General features: G+C 36.7%; 1 non-coding gene across 1 annotated transcript; it reads left to right on the plus strand.

Annotated features, from left to right (window-relative positions):
* The first annotated feature begins 4,349 nt into the window (after positions 1-4,349).
* LOC132693463 (U6 spliceosomal RNA) lies at positions 4,350-4,455 on the plus strand. Its single transcript, XR_009616833.1, has one exon. It is a non-coding gene; the product is annotated as a U6 spliceosomal RNA (small nuclear RNA).
* The last annotated feature ends 6,677 nt before the right edge of the window (positions 4,456-11,132 follow it).

Genomic DNA, 11,132 nt, shown 5'->3' on the forward strand with positions numbered 1-11,132 from the left:
TGATGCATATTTATAGATGTGTAATTGATTTTTCACACCAAGTGAAGTGTATAATTTAGTTAACTCACTAATTAACTTACTAAATAGTTTGTAAATTCCGCTGGAATTTTCTATGGATATAATGATGCCATCTATAAGTAATGACAATTTTGTTTCTCCCTTTCAAATACTCTATCTATATTCCTTCCTTCCTCCCTTCCTTCACTCATTCATTCTTCATTTTTGGCTTCCCTTCCTCTCACTAGAATCTCTACTATAATGCTAAACAGAAGTGGTGATTTTAGGCACTGTTTCTTATTCCTCATCTCTGGGGGGCGTAATTTAATAAGTTGTCCATTAGTTATGATGCTGATTAAAAATATGGCAAATGCTTTTTATCCAAGTGAGAAACTATTTATCATGTAGTATGTAATGGTTATCATGAGTTTTTAACATGTATGTGATTTGAATATTAGCAAATGCTTCTCCATCTCTCATGTTGAAAATGATTTTCTTTTTTTCCTCCATGTGTGTGATAACACAAAGTTTGGCTTTTCCAGTGTTAAAATCAACTTACATCCCCACAGTAAAAATAATTTATTCATGATGTGTTAAATGAATTTGGATCCAATTGCAATAAGTGAATAATTAAAATGTGTAAATTTAGGGGCACCTGGGTGGCTCAGTTGGTTAAGTGTCCAACTTTGGCTCAGGACATGATCTCACGATTTGTGAGTTTGAGCCCCACATCAGGTTCTGAGCTAACAGCACAGAGTCTGCTTGGATCTTCCCTCTCACTCTCTGCCCCTCCCCCTCTCGTGCATGCAATCTCTCTCTCTCTCTCAAAAATAAATTAACGTTAAAAAAATAAAGAGTGCAAATGTATGTTTTGGCAAAGTATCTTCCTGTGAAAACATCAGCACAATCAAACTAAATAGCCATCACCCTCCCCAAATGTCTAGTATTCTTTGGTGATCTCTTTTCCCATGACTTGAAGCCTCATCCCACCACCAGAAAATCACAAAGATACATTTTTGGTCGCTATATATTCTCTAGAATTTTATACAGATGATATCATACACCAAGTACTTTTTTGAGGTCTAGCTTTTTGTTTCTCTGAGGGTAATTATTTTGAGTTCATCTATGTTACTATAGGTATTGATAGTTCATTCTTCATTGGTTGCTAGGTAGTATGAAAATGCCACAAATTGACTTTTGACTCACCTGTTGAAAGGCCCTTCAGTAATTTCCAAGTCTAGGTTTTCGTAAATTGAATTCCTATAAATATTGTGCACATCTCTTATATAGACATGTGCTTTCATTTCTCTCAGGTGAACACTAAGTGTGGAATGGCTTCATCATCTAGTAGGTAAATGTCTGAGATTTTACAAAATTGCCAAACGGTTTTTAAATGGTTATACCATTTTTAATTCTAACCAGCAGTTTATTGGAATTCCTGCTCTTTCTTTTCTTGCCAAATTTTGTATGGCCTGTCTTTTTAATTTTAGCCATTTTAATGGGTGTGTAATGATATCCCACTGTTGTTTTATTTTGCATTTCCCTTATGCATTTGACTAATCGTGCTGAAAACCTTCTCATCTGCTCATTTGCCATTCATATATGACCTTGATTAAGTGTGTATTCAAATACTTTGCCCTTTTTAAAAATTTCTTTTGGTGGATTTAGACTATTTGCATTGAGGGGATTAATAGCTTGGTTAGTAGGAATAAAACCGTCATGGTGCTATCTTTTTCCAGTTGTCCAGTTTTCTTTGTTCCCTTTTCCTTCTTTTTCTCACATCTTTTAATTATCTATTAATTATCTATTTTATCACTCCATTTTATGTCCATTGTTGTGTTATTAACAATAACAGTTTGTTATTTTGCTTTAGATTTTATAATGTGCATCTTTAGTGTTTCACAGTCTACTTTCAAGTGGTTTTATGCCATGACGTGTGTATCATGGAACTTGTAATATTATACTTCAGTTTCTTCCCCTCATTGGCCTTCATGCTATTGTTTTAATATATTTTACTTTTGCATAGTCTATATACCTCAGACCTAACTGTTATTATTTTTTCTTAAAATTCAACATTTAAGAAGAGATTGAAATAAGTAGAAAAGAATAATAGATATTTATTCATAGAATAAATAGGTATTTAGAATAGAAATAATAGAAATAGAATAATAGGTATTTATTTCTGGTGGTCTATATTCTTTTTTGAAAATTCATGTTTCTATCTAAAATCATTTTCTTTCTTCCTAAGAAACTTCTTTACCATTTATAATAGAAAAGAAGTATTTCCTTTTTACTTTTTAAAAATATTTTCACTAGTATAGAATTGAAGTTTTAAGATGTTGTTTTTCATTTAGTCCTTTAAAGATACTAAAGAATGAATCTGGACCACTTTATTACACCATACACAAAAATAAGTTCAAAATGGATGAAAGACCTAAATGTGAGGCAGGAGACCATCAAAATCCTAGAGGAGAACAAACGCAGCAATCTCTTTGACCTCGGCCATAGCAACCTCTTACTAGACACATTACTGGAGACTAAGGAAACAAAAGCAAAAAGGAGCTATTGGGACTGCTTAAAGATAAAAATCTCTTGCACAGTGAAGGAAACAATCAACAAAATTAAAAGGCAGGACATCTGGGTGGCTCAGTTGGTTAAGTGTCCAACTCTTAATTTCAGTTCAGGTCATGATCTCATGGTCATGAGATCAAGCCCCATGTGGGACTCCGGGCCTGTACATGGAGACTGCTTAAGATTCTCTCTCCCTTCTCTCTCCCCACCAACTCTCACGTGTGCTCTCTCACTCAAATAAATAAATAAAAACACCCACAAAAACAAAAACTGACAGGCAACCTACAGAATGGGAGAAGACATTTGCAAATGATATATCGGACAAAGGGCTAGTATCCAAAATCTATAAAGAACTTATCAAACTCAACACTCCCCCAAATAAATAATCCAGTAAGAAATGGGCAGAAGACATAAACAGACATTTCTTCAAAGAATACATACAGATGGCCAACAGATATATGAAAAGATGCTCAACATCACTCATCAGGAAGGAAATACAAATCAAAACTACAATGAGATATCATCTCATACCAGTCAGAATGGCTAAAATTAAGAACACAGGAAACAACAGTGGTTGGCAAGAATGTGAAGAAAAGGAATCCTTTGCACTGTTAGTGGGAATGCAAACTGGTGCAGCTACTCTGGAAAAAGGTATGGAGGTTCCTCAATAAACTAAAACAAAGAAACAAACAAACAAACAAAAAACCTATCCTATACGAATTATACAGATTTGAAGGGGTATATGCATGTTTATAGCAGCATTATCAACAATAGTCAAACTATATGTCTATCAACTGATGCATGGATAAGGATGTGGGAAAAACTGCTCTGAAACACACAATGAAATATTATTTAGCCATCACGAAGACTGAAATTTTGCCATTTGCAACAACATGGATGGAGCTAGAGTGTATTATTCTAAGTGGAATAAGTTAGTCAGAGAAAAAAAATACCACGCGATTTCACTCATATGGTCTGTTCCATTAAAAAAAATTTTCCAGCACCAAAACAGAGTCTAGTACACTGATGGAATCTGAGACATCTTAAAATATAGGTATCCAGTTTCGAGCTTAAAATAATATTCCTTCCCTAAGCAATTTGATTTTTTTTATAAGTGTGGGGTCACATTCTTTTCCCACACTTTAAAATTAAATTTTATTTTATTTTTAAAAAATTTTAACGTTTATTTATTATTGAGAGACAGAGAAAGACAGAGCATGAGCACGGGAAGGGCAGAGAGGTGGGGGAGACACAGAGCCTGAAGCAGGCTTCAGGCTCTGAGCTGTCAGCACAGAGCCTGACGCAGGGCTGGAACTCACAAACTGAGAGATCATGACGTGAGCAGAAATCGGAGGCTTAACCGACTGAGCCACCCAGGTGCCCCTAAAATAGAATTTTCTTAACTCTGTGTAAACAGGGCCTGACTGGAGGAAAATGTGAAAGAATCAGATATTGAGAGAACACTTGCTACGTGTCTAAAACTAAGTTCTAATAACGCCCCCTTCCATTTTTTTATTTCCTCTGCAAAATCTGCCCTGTTTTTGTCTGTGCACACTGAACCTGTGGTGCCTTTGTGGTCTGTCTGAAAGTACATTTCCTTTCTACTATTTTTTCTCTTCCATATTCCCAGATGCTTCTTGCTCCTTTTCTGCATCCACAGCTCTGATCTTATTTATATTTTATAGAAATAGATACGACAGTTCCATGAGTGGCACATTCCAATTCATTTCATTATTGTATGTCTATTACATCCTTTACCCTGGGGGTCAAAAGAAAGGACAATGCTCACTTTGGAAATACATATACTAAAATTGGAATGGTACAGGGAAGATTAGCATATCCTCTGAGCATGTGCACACGTAAGTTTGTGACACATTCCATATTTTTCAAACAAGTGTATGAAAAGGTCTTCGACATCATTCTTCAAAGAATTGCAAAGTATGCGACGCCTGTGTGGCTCAGTTAAGTGTCCGACTTCAGCTCAGGTCATGATCTCATGGTTTGTGGGTTCGAGCCCCACATCTGGTTCTGTGCCAACAGCTCAGAGCCTGGAGCCTGGTTTGGATTCTGTGTCTCCCTCTCTTCTCTGCCCCTCCCCCACTCATGCTCTGTCTCTGTCTCTCAAAAATAAATAAACATTGTAAAAAATTAAAAAAAAGAATTGCAAATTAAAGCAACAATAAGATTGTTCCCACTACACATACATTAAAATGACTAAAATCCAAAACATTGATGACATTAAATGCTGGCATGGATGTGGAGCAACAGAGAAAATACAACATTCATGCTGGTGGGAATGCAAAATGGTACAACTACTTTGGAAGACTGTTTAGCAGTTTTGAACAAAACTAAAGATATCCCTATCATATGACCCAGCAGTTGTGCTCCTTGGTGTTTACCCAAATGACTAGAAAACTTATGCCCACACAAAAATTTGCACGTGAATGTTTATAATAGCTTTATTTATAATTGCCAGAACTTGGAAGCAACCAAGATGTCCTTCAGTAAGTGAAGGATAAATAAACTGTGGCCCATCCAGACAATGAAATATTATTCAGTACTAAAAAAAAGCTGTGAAACCTTGAAAAAACATGGGAAAACCTTAAAGACGTATTACAAAGTGAAGGAAGATAATCTGAAAGGCTGCAAACTGCATGATACTAACTATATGACATTCTGGAAAAGGCAAAACTATGGAGATGGTGAAAAAGATCAGTGGTTGCCAGAGTATAGGGGGAGGAAGGGATAAATATGTGGAACACGGAAGACATTTAGGGCAATGAAACTATTGTCTATGATACTATAATGTTTGATACATGTCATTATACATTAATCAAAGCCCATAAGACATATAACACCAAGAGTGAAGTTTAAGGTAAACTATGGACTTTGAGTGATAATGATGTGTTACTATTGGTTTATTGATTGTAAGCAAATGTAACTCTCTGGTGGGGGATGCTGACAATGGGGTAGGCTGTGAGTGTGTGGGGGAAGGAGGTATATAGAAATACTGTACTTTCCACTCAGTGTGTCTGTTAAGATAAAACTGCTCTGAAAATAAAGTCTTTTTTTTTTTTTAAGAAAGTATAAAGAAAGTACTTTTCTTAATTGGACTTCTTGAACCAGACACAATTTAGCGATGGTAACTTTAAATAATTGCTTTGTGAAAAGAATCCCCCAATTTCTCTAAATCAACAGAAGTCTGTGATCAAAATAGATGAACTATATTTTTAAAGAAATAATATATGTATTTATTATAACCAGACAGATGGCATGGACTGAATAGACATGCTATTGTCAAATTAACCTGTATATAATATAAAACATTTTTTATGGGGTGCCTGGGTGGCTCAGTCGGTCCAACTCTTGATTTCGGTTCAGGTCATGATTTCATGGTTTTTGAGTTTGAGCCCTGTGTCAGGGTTCATGCTAACATGCAGAGCCTGCTTGGGATTCTGTCTCTCCCTCTCTCTCTACCCCTTTCCCACTCATACTCTCCCTCTTTCAAAATAACTAAACTGAAAAAAACCCATAATTTTTAATAGTGTCACATGTAAACTATGCTTTAAAAATGTCACAACCTACACTTAGAATGAGAAAAATCATTGTAAGTGAGTCATATTAAAAGATTATACATGATATCTACACTACAAAGGTCATTGGGAAATTTTAGCCAGGTTGACAATAATCTAGAGTAAAAATTTGGTGATCCATGGACAAAATTCAGCCTATTTCTTTATATTTTTAGTCCCTAAGTAATTTGTTCAGTGGATTTGAAATTCTTGACACGGAGCACATATATTTTCTAGCTCATCACTTACCGTTTCACTCCCTATTTACCTCCTTCTAGGCTGCTTCACACATTAACAAATCACCTGGGTTTTGAAAACAAGCATTGCCACCATTTCCTCATCTAATCTATTTTGTGATAATGTTCAGAAATATTGAAAAGTCAGTATGTTCTAAATCTTTGGAAATAAAATTCAACTGAAAATAGAAGCAATTAAAATTTTTATGTGTGACTTCAGCAAAACCAATGGAGTGGGAAACTCCAAAATCCTGTCCCTCCTTAAAAGTAGTGAAGAGTATGGTGACAGATGGTGACCACACTAATTGTAGTGAGAGTTGAATATCAAATCACTATACTGTGCACCTGAAACGAATATAACATTGTGTTCCATGAAAGGGAGGCATACGTAAAATAACCTACAAAGACCAAAAAAAGCCATAAGACCAAAGAGGAAGGCTGACAAGTTCAGCCTGACAAGAAATGATTTGTTAAGGGGACTTATGAAAAGAAGTATGTCTGACAGGCCACAAGACAAGTAGACCTTTGCAACCCCACTTCCCATAGAACATTCTTTTATTGCCCTAGGGGCCTAGGAGTACTTGCTGGGGGACCACTTGAGAAGAAATGTTTGAGAATCATAATCGTATCTCCATAGCAGATCAAGGACGTTATGCCCCAATGGTGTGGTTAAACAAAAATAAATAATATTGGGGGGCAGCTGTGCTCAAGAAGTTAACCAACTACTTTTAAAAAAGGAGTGAACGATCTGGCGAACTCTGTAAGAATCAACTTATCAGTCATAAAAATGATGTACTGATACGTCCTTCAAAGATCTTCCAAACAGGTCAAGAGAAAAATCACACTTCTTTGAGAATATGATCTGTTGTGCCCCCTTTGTCACTAGAGACCTATCCTGGGAAACTTGAGGTGTTGTATTCAAGATCATGGCAGGGCTAGGACATACAGTGTTGGGTCAGCACAAGTTAATGCACCACAAAGCTCCTTTACTGAGATTCAGGTCTTTTTCTCTTGATTAGTATTCCCCTGACAGTGTGAACTTCTATTAGTTTCCACAAAAACCCTACACATTGTGAAGTTACATTTATTTTAAATGTCCAAAATAGGCAATTCACAGAAACAGAAAGCAGATGAGTGGTTGCCAGGGTATAGGGGGAAGGGACGATGGTAACGACTGCTTACTGGTACAAGGTTTCTGTTTACAGTCATGAAAGTGTTCTGGAATTAGATACTGGTGATGCTTGCATAACACTGTGAATGTCCTAAAGGCCACTGGATTGTACACTCGAAGGTGATTAAAAAGACCATTTTTGTTATGTAAATTTCATCTCAATAAAGAATGTGCTTTTTCTAATCTTGCCAAATATAACTGCTACACTCTTTTCTCCAGCAATTATATATCATTTGTTCTTCTGTGCTTAGCTTAAACTACATTTCAGTGTAGACTGTTCCCTATTCATTTATTTCATTATCTAGACAAATATTTATAAAATACCTAATATTTCACAGGTATTGTTCTTTTCATTGGGTCTACAGCAGTGACATAACAGATTGAGTCTTCTCCTTATGGAGCTTGACTCCTGATAGAAGAGAGTCAAAAAAAGTCATCAAAAATTAAATAAAGTGCTCAAGTTACATTTTATTCTCTCTTCTTCATACAAAAGAATTTTTCTTATTCTTTCTCTTTCCTTTGTACACCCACCAATGCATGAACATAAACTCACAGATACACACACACACACGCACACACACACACACACACACACACACAAGCATACATGTAGGTACTCATAGACTTTGAGACAGATATCACATATTCTCATTGATGGGCCTCAGAAAAATAATGATATCTAAGGACACAATCTCTGCTACTTTATGCCATGGATAATTTCCTTCTCAGTGACTTATTTTCCATTGAGATTCTTTGCAGTGTGCTGCTTCTTGGAAAAAACAAACATTTGTGAATGAATGAGAGACAGAACAGGAGCATATGAATTGTGAAGGACACTGGGTAGGCTATTTTCTGTGATTTGTTTCAACTTTGAAAGTGTAAACCATAATTTGTAAAGTCACAAGAATATTCTTTCTATGAAATTTTAATATTATAATTCCCTCCAATTTATGCCTTGTTCTTAAAGGGATAAGCTTTAAGCTCTTTGTCACTTGTGGAAATATGAACCCGAACTTCTATACTAACAAAATCAATAAATATTTAATTCCTCAGCAGTGCAAAGTGTTATAATGCTAAGTTCAATAATTTATCTTGTTCTTTACTTTTTGGGTTTTGTGAAATTAATTAATTCTTTGGAGGCCAGAGATAGATTACATAATGAGACATGTTAGAAATATTGAGAAATTACTGCAAAAAATCTCACAATTGTTGCCGACTTACAGGAAAAAGTTATCCCCAACTTTGCCGATACTGTGTTCTTCTGCAGCACACTGGTAGGGTGTGAACCCCCAGCCAGGAGAGGGCTGTTGGCAGCAGTAAGGAAAACTGGTGATGTAAGGTGTCAAGAAACTTGTTTCCTTCCCCACCTTCCTCTCCAATAAGACATGATACCCGCAAGATAAGAAGTGTCTGCCATGTCTAATTTAGAGTCACCTAGCTTGGTTGAGCAGAATGACTATGATGCTCCCCCTGCTCCTCTATCAGAGGAGAACCAGTCTTATGTACCAAACTCACTCTTCTTAAGGGTTAGGACCAAGGGTGTTCAATCACTTACCACTTTTTAAGCAAAGATAAATAGACTCATAAACCAGAAAACAATGCGTAAATAAGAACTAACAAGCCCTCTTTTAAAATTTTTTTTAATGTTTATTTATTTTTGAGACAGAGACAGAGCATGAGTGGGGGAGGGGCAGAGAGAGAGGGAGACACAGAATCCGAAGCAGGCTCCAGGCTCTAAGCTGTCAGCACAGAGCCCAACGTGAGGCTCGAACCCATGAACCATGAGATCATGACCTGAGCCAAAATCAGACGCTTAACCGACTGAGCCACCCAGGCGCCCCTAATGAGCCCTCCTAAGTCCAAATTTATTTCTGTCTCTTCCCCAAGTTTCCCTTTGATCTCCATTCCCATGCTCATCCTACTGATATTTTAAAATTATTTTTAGAATATAATGTTAATGTCCATAAATCCTATCATTCCTGGTAAAAGACATGTTACAATCTGTTGACTGTTTTCTTTTTACCCCTCCCACAAAATATGAGAAATTGGTATTATATGAATAAATAGATGCCAGCATATTTTTTAAATGTTAGAATTACTGATTTTACAAATCAGTTAGGTGAAAACATTACTTAGAAAATAAGATGGATAGAGTGATACTTGTCTTCATGCAATTCTCAGTTGATTGTCTCCTTTTCCACTAGAAGGTTCATTCTTCCTAATCAACAGCAGTGATTGCTTACTGCAATTCAGAGTTGAGAAAATCAATTTTTCTAACAAGAGGGGCACTGAATGATTTAAAAATACAGTCAACCAATGTAACATTTTTCCTTTTACTTACCTGAAAAAGCAGCTGAAGAATCATTTGGTTGTTCCTCAAAACACCAAATAAGTCAACATGTTCTATGGGGGAACAGAAGTAAATTTTGTGATTGAAACATCCAAACATTTTCTCATCCAGTAAAAGGAGCTGAGGACTGGTCGTTGTATTTGCTTTCTAGAGCTGTCTTAACAAACTACGACAAACTGGGTGATGTAAAACATCGGAAGTTTATTCTGTGACCGTTCTCGAGGCTTGAGTTTGAAATCAAGGTGCCATCAAGCTGTTACTCCCTCTGAAGGCTCTAGGGAAGAATTCTTCCTTACTTTTTCCAAGCTTCTGGTTGTATCTGGCAATGCTTGGTGTTCCTTGGCTTGTAGCTACACCACTTTACTCTCTACCTCTGTCTTTACACGGTCTTCTTCCCGTGTGACTCTGTGTATTCATCTCCTCTTCTTATAAGGTCACCAGTCATTGGAGTTAGGGTCCACACTAATTCAGTATGACCTGAGCTTAACTTATTACATTGGCAAAGACCTTATTTTATTTTGTTTTATTTTATTTTATTTTATTTTATTTTAATATATGAAATTTATTGTCAGATTGGTTTCCATACAACACCCAGTGCTCATCCCAAAAGGTGCCCTCCTCAATACCTATCACCCACCCTCCCCTCTTTCCCACCCCCATCAGCCCTCAGTTTGTTCTCAGTTTTTTTTTTTTTTTTTTAAAGACAGCTTTTTTTTTTAACATTTATTTATTTTTGAGACAGAGAGAGACAGAGCATGAACGGGGGAGGGTCAGAGAGAGGGAGACACAGAATCTGAAACAGGCTCCAGGCTCTGAGCTGTCAGCACAGAGCCTGACACGGGGCTTGAACTCACTGACCGCGAGATCATGACCTGAGCCGAAGTCGGCCGCTTAACCGACTGAGCCACCCAGGCGCCCCTGTTCTCAGTTTTTAAGAGTCTCTTATGCTTTGGCTCTCTCCCACACTAACCTCTTTTTTTTTTCTTCCCCTCCCCCATGGGATCCTGTTAAGTTTCTCAGGATCCACATAAGAGTGAACACATATGATATCTGTCTTTCTCTGTATGGCTTATTTCACTTAGCATCACACTCTCCAGTTCCATCCATGGGGCTACAAAGGGCCATATTTCGTTCTTTCTCATTGCCGTGTAGTACTCCATTGTGTATATAAACCACAATTTCTTTATTGATTCATCAGTTGATGGACATTTAGGCTCTTTCCATAATTTGGCTAT

Source organism: Panthera onca, chromosome B1, assembly GCF_046562875.1.
Source record: "Panthera onca isolate mPanOnc1 chromosome B1, mPanOnc1 haplotype 2, whole genome shotgun sequence".
Classification (NCBI taxonomy): Eukaryota; Metazoa; Chordata; class Mammalia; order Carnivora; family Felidae; genus Panthera; species Panthera onca.